Below are 5,732 nucleotides of genomic sequence, written 5' to 3'. Positions count from 1 at the left end.
TGTCGGCAAGCTTTTCGAGCATGTCATTCTCAATCGCCTGCAACTGTTCCTAGAAACAACAGGCTTTCTCTCCAACGTTCATTTCGGCTTCCGCCAAACATCTCGGCGCAATACGTACTTCTCGCACTTAAAGAGTCGCTCCTTTGCACTAAGCGCCGTACAGCCATACTGGCCCTGGATATTCATAAGGCTTTCGACACAATAAGCCATGACCATATCCTCACGACATTAGACACCACGGGATGCGGCACCCGCATATGGCAATATATTCGAGCCTTCCTTCAGGGACGCACGGCAGAACTCAACCTTGGGAATATCGCCTCCCAGCCTTTCCCCCTGCCTAACCGGGGAACCCCACAAGGGGCGGTTCTATCACCGTTACTCTTTAACATTGCCCTAGCTCTGCTGGCAAAGGCCCCTGCTGCTATCAAAAGGCTCCAGATGATATAACTCTCTGGACAACGGAATGATCCCTTGGAGCAGCCCAGGATATCCTGCAATCTGCCATAGACATCACCACCACTCATTTAGCAAACACAGGCCTCCGTTGCTCTCCAAATCAATCGGAACTCCTGCAGCTGAAACACCTCCCCAGTGAGCCCCCGATTGAACTGCACATGTACGGGAATCCAGTGCCCATTGTGCCTCAGGTGAAGATTCTCGGCCTTCTCATTAACAACACACTCGATGCAACCGCCACCCTTCAGCTCTTGCAAAGACAGACCAAACAGGTCGCTGCACTTATCAGGCGGGTGGCAGCACGCAATCATGGGCTGTCTGAACGCAAGACCCTCAATATGACAAATGCATTAATCATTAGCCGCATTACATACCACCTTCCTTACCACATACTCACTCAGCGCCAAAGACAACAGGCAGACATCCTAATACGCACGGCTGTCACCTCCGCCCTACGTCTTCCACGGACGGTTAGCACGATACGGCTCCTGGCCACTGGTACCCACAATACAGTGATCGAATTAATAGAGGCTCAACGCACCAACCAATTAGTCCGCCTGAATCGCACCGAAACAGGACAATGCCTACTGCGACAGCTACGTCTCAATCCACCAATTCCCACCTCAACAAGTCCTACACCTTACATGATTTCTCTGCGCACGCAGGATCACATATATCAGAAGCCCCTCCCGCGCAATATGAGTGCTAGTCTCCATCAGGGTAGGCGGCAGGCACGAGCGAGCTATTACACTAAAACATACAGCAACCGCTCCGATATCCTTTATGGCGACGCGCCACAAATTTATAATGCAGGATATTTCACGGCAGTCGCAGCCTATGAAGACAGCACAGTGGGGGCCGCCGCCACTACGCCACTATTCGGACTAATTCGCCTGCAGAAGCGGAAGGCGCCACTATCGCACTTGCTCTGGCCCACTCCACCATTGACAAAAACATAACCGAAATTTGCACAGATTCCCAGGCCGCGTATCGCCACTACCTAGAGGGCGGGCGACGCCGGCAACACACCGCATTCTTACCACGGCTACCTCTCTTGACCGAACGGTTACTCTGTCGTGGGTCCCTGGGCATGCCTCGATCCCCGGTATGAGCGCGTTCATGCGCTGGCCCGAGAACTCTCCTCCCGGACCCCGGATGATCAGGCACCCAACCCTGCGCCAGAGGCCACATTGGTCCTCTCTACATATCACCAAATTACCACATTTTACAAACTTAGCCGCATGACACTGCCACCACCCCACAGTACCTTGTCGCCCTTATCCAGCGCCACATGGGGACAATTACAGATAGGCTGCTTCATTTCCCCCCACCGTCTCTCATGCTTTCACCCCACCTTTCCTCCTGATTTTAACACCTGTGGCCTGCTCAGATCTACACTTTTCCACTACCTTTGGGAATGTCCTTCCCCAAAGGCAGTACGCCCCATCCCCAAACCCACTCATTCTTCCTGGGAGGCTGCTTTACGGACCGCTCAGCCCGCCGGCCAGAAATGGCTGGTAGATTGGGCTTTACGGTAAGCACAAGCCCGTGGACTCTTGGACCAGTAGGGGACCGCCCTGGAAGTTTTTTTTGCGTCATAAAGTTGTTTCCATCCATCCATCCAGGCACCTTTAGCATTTGAAGCAACTCTTGCACATTGAACCTAGTAAATATAGGTTGCCAGTTTTGTTACAGCGCTTGCGAGAGACGTTAGTCTGCGGAGCTGCGGGGAAACTGCATGCTCTCAGTGTTTTAGTTTGTTCTGCGTACAGAAGGTGTTGCTCCCACAGAATACATGCGAATGAGGTTGCACTGTGAAAGCGGTTACCAGTTGGTGCGTCTCATTTTCTCGGCATCATAAGCACTGGTGTTCCTGCTCAATGCTTTAATAGAAAGAATGCAAAAAAAAGCTGCCAGACTTCTTGTTGTCCACTAAGGAATTAGACGCTGTAGCTTCAGCCTAACTTCCACTTCATTTACACAATTGGCAACCACATGAACAGTACCTGGATGACACGATATTGAGACCAAAATCCTACGTCTACAAGTAACTTTGTGATGACCAACAGATGCAAGGCGGAGTCTTGGTTTTGAAATGGGAAGCCTGCGCTTACCATTCAAGAGAAAGTGCCAAGTGGAGAAATCTGCGTGCATTGCTATTATGTAGTGCTATAAAGCCAACCGCATTCGTAAAGCTATTTATATAATAAAATTACGCGTGCGTTCGCGATAGGGTGGGAAAAACAAATAAGGAATCCCACTAAAATAAAAGATGTTCTCGCGTACTCTCTTGTCATTAACACACAAGTAGCAGCGATGATAGCCATGTTGTCAGAGAAGAGGCGAAGGCAGGGCGCGGAAAAGATGGCACTTTGCGCTGTCTGGCCTCAGAGGCTGGAAAATATATCAAGCGAGTCCTTATTGGTGTGTACCGTGTAAAGAAATATGCATTCACTCAGATTCGCCCATTTAATTCATACAATAAAATCGAAATTAATGCAGAAAATCAGACGAGAGATTAACCGATATAGGCCCATGGGATGCTGGGGCAGGGTGAACCGTGCAGCCGTGTGGGGATGTTTTATGTCCAGGTGACGTGGAAGGCAGGAAAATGGCCATGGATAGGGAGACGGTCACCGCGCGCACAGCCAACTTGAATCGCGGGTTCATATGCCAGTCTACCCCGGCGAGTGACACGCGCACGGCACACCTTATCCGTTCCTGCAAAAGGGAAACGGTACAGAAATACATGAATTCGAAGCAGAACGCATCAGACTTAAGCACTTAAGAAATCACAATATTGTATGTTTATCGGTCCACAATATATATGGCTACTTTGAGGCAGTATGCAGTACGCCAAGTAATTATTTTCTAACGCCTGAGTTTTCTAACTCTCGCCGCTGTGCAGAAAGGAGGAAGTTTTTAGAAAGTCTCTCACTTACTTTGCCGGAATTTAGTGTTATGACGAGTGGCGAGCGTTTTAATCGTAAGCCAGATTCGCAATGTTCCTGTCTTGTCCCGGTATGCCTTTATGCACGGTGTATCCCTTAGCAAAAACTAATACGTTTGGAATATACGGTGGGCCATTTAAAATGTATTTTAAACATATTTTGTATTCATGAATGCACTAAAAATATGTCGGAATACGTTTCTGAAATTTCATGCTTGGTATTCGAAATATATTTTTAAAATGTGCCAAAAATACCTCACATAAAGAATACTTCGAGCACTTTTCAAATACGTGAAAAAATATGTATGCAGTTTTAGCATCTTGTCAGTGTATCAAAAGTGTATTTTCGGAAATATGAAATTAATTCATCGAAAGTATACTTCAATTCTAGAAAACGGGCAGCCCTTGTAAACGTATATGTATGCAGTTTTAGCATCTTTTCAGTGTATTAAAAGTGAACGTTCGTAAATATGAAATTAATCCATCCGAAATGTACTTCAATTCTAACAAACGCGCAGCCCTTTTAAACGTCTTTGCACACTTCTAGCTGCCGTTGAATAGTCGAGTGCTCGAAATCGCGTTTCGGGAAATGGCATTCGCGTGTCGTCAATGTATTTGAAGTGTACTTCCATATTGCGTTGTACTTCCATAAATACGCAATTAATTCGTCCAAAGAACACTGAAATTCTAGCAAATTGGCAGTCCGCATTAGCATGTTTGCAGCACACTACAAGCTGTCGTTGAACAATCTAATGCTCAAAATCGAGTTTCGGGACATCGCATTTTGGTACTGGCCATCTATTTAATGTGTACATTCGGAAATATGCAATTAATCCGTCTGAAGTATATTTAAATTCTAACAAATGGGTTGTCCGCGTAAACATATTTGCATTACACTTCAAGCTACCGTGGAACAATCTAGGGCTCGAAATGACGTTTCAGCGAAGAGTGAAATCTTTCCCTTTCGTGTCATCCTTTCGTTTATGGTAACTTCTAGCAGGAAGGAGATCACCACTTATAGCCCTGCTGCACGGGCGCTTCGAATGCCTTCCAGCCGAATGTCATCTAAATATGCTGCACGTGTTCTGTCTAAGGGAGTGCTTGAAGATAATATTACGCCAATGAATATTAACCGCGTCAGCATGAAATTTCCCCGGGAGTGCGCCGATGAGGACGACTGCACTCATACTGTTGTTTACATCGCTTGTTTACATAACATAAAACGCAATCTGCGCTTTCGTTCTATTAAACAATCTGTTTTCTTTTTTACTGGTTGTACTCGTGCTTGTTTACGCAGTGCGACAATGTGCGCGAAGCGATGATGCGATCGCACACTTGAGAAAGCCGGGTTGTTGGCATCGCGCAGGGCTGGCGCTTCTCGCTTCTTGTCCCGGCTTTCTCCGACGTGACCAGTACTTTTTTTTAAACTACTTTATCCAGAAGTATGTCTGGGGACTGTTGGCTTTAACTGAAACGGCCTAACTTGTTATCCACAAGCTAGCGACGGCGACGACTGCTGCTGGCCGTAAAGCACGGCTCGGCAGTCTTGGTCACACCGGCGATTCCCGTTCATCGTACGCGTGCCCTGCGATGTGAGCAATAGTTGATTTCAGGTCACTGTTGCCAAAACTACACCTGGTGACCATTTGCATACGCTAAAGCTTGTGATTCGCTCTTGACAACCGCCGAAATCACAGATCCAACCCTGCGAACTCGCTGGGCCTAGCCGTCGCGGAAGGGAACAGAGCCGTCGTCGATTGAAATTGATCTGGCAAGCGCTTATCGCTGGTGAGTGTTCAGGTGTGCACACGTGAAATATAGCCGTTCGTTTCGCTCATTTACAAGCGCGAGCATATACACACCGCCGCCTCATCACCGTGCTCTCGCTCAGCCGCCGACAAGGCTGACCGTCAGCCGACCGGATTCGTCGGTGTCGTTGGCCTGAAAAACGTGTCCCTCTAGAATCATATTATAGTAAACTAGATATTTCACTATAATTACATGCTGTTGTTCAGCGTGGTATATACTGTCGTTGTCGGACTAGTGTGACCGCCGTCGTCGTCGTCGCTGTACACTGAAAACGAGCTGAGGCTTTCGAATGCGTTTCGAAAGTGTCGTGCAGCACCGCGGCAGTCCGTCGAGTCCAAATGTCATTCCTATTCTCGAATGTCATTCCACTCAATGTCATTCGAACATTTCCGTGTGAGAACGTGATAGCATTATACCAGCAAAAGCGCCTTGGGTACTTCTGGGTCCGAATAAGCCAGCGGAAAGGACCCCGTCTGGCAGGGCAGACCGGCTCCCTTACACGCCCATGTATCTG

The sequence above is a fragment of the Amblyomma mixtum genome, chromosome 8, assembly GCF_055824585.1.
Source record: "Amblyomma mixtum isolate Tamu chromosome 8, ASM5582458v1, whole genome shotgun sequence".
Classification (NCBI taxonomy): Eukaryota; Metazoa; Arthropoda; class Arachnida; order Ixodida; family Ixodidae; genus Amblyomma; species Amblyomma mixtum.
The sequence above is the reverse complement of the archived record's forward strand: the minus strand, read 5'-3'. Positions refer to the sequence as shown.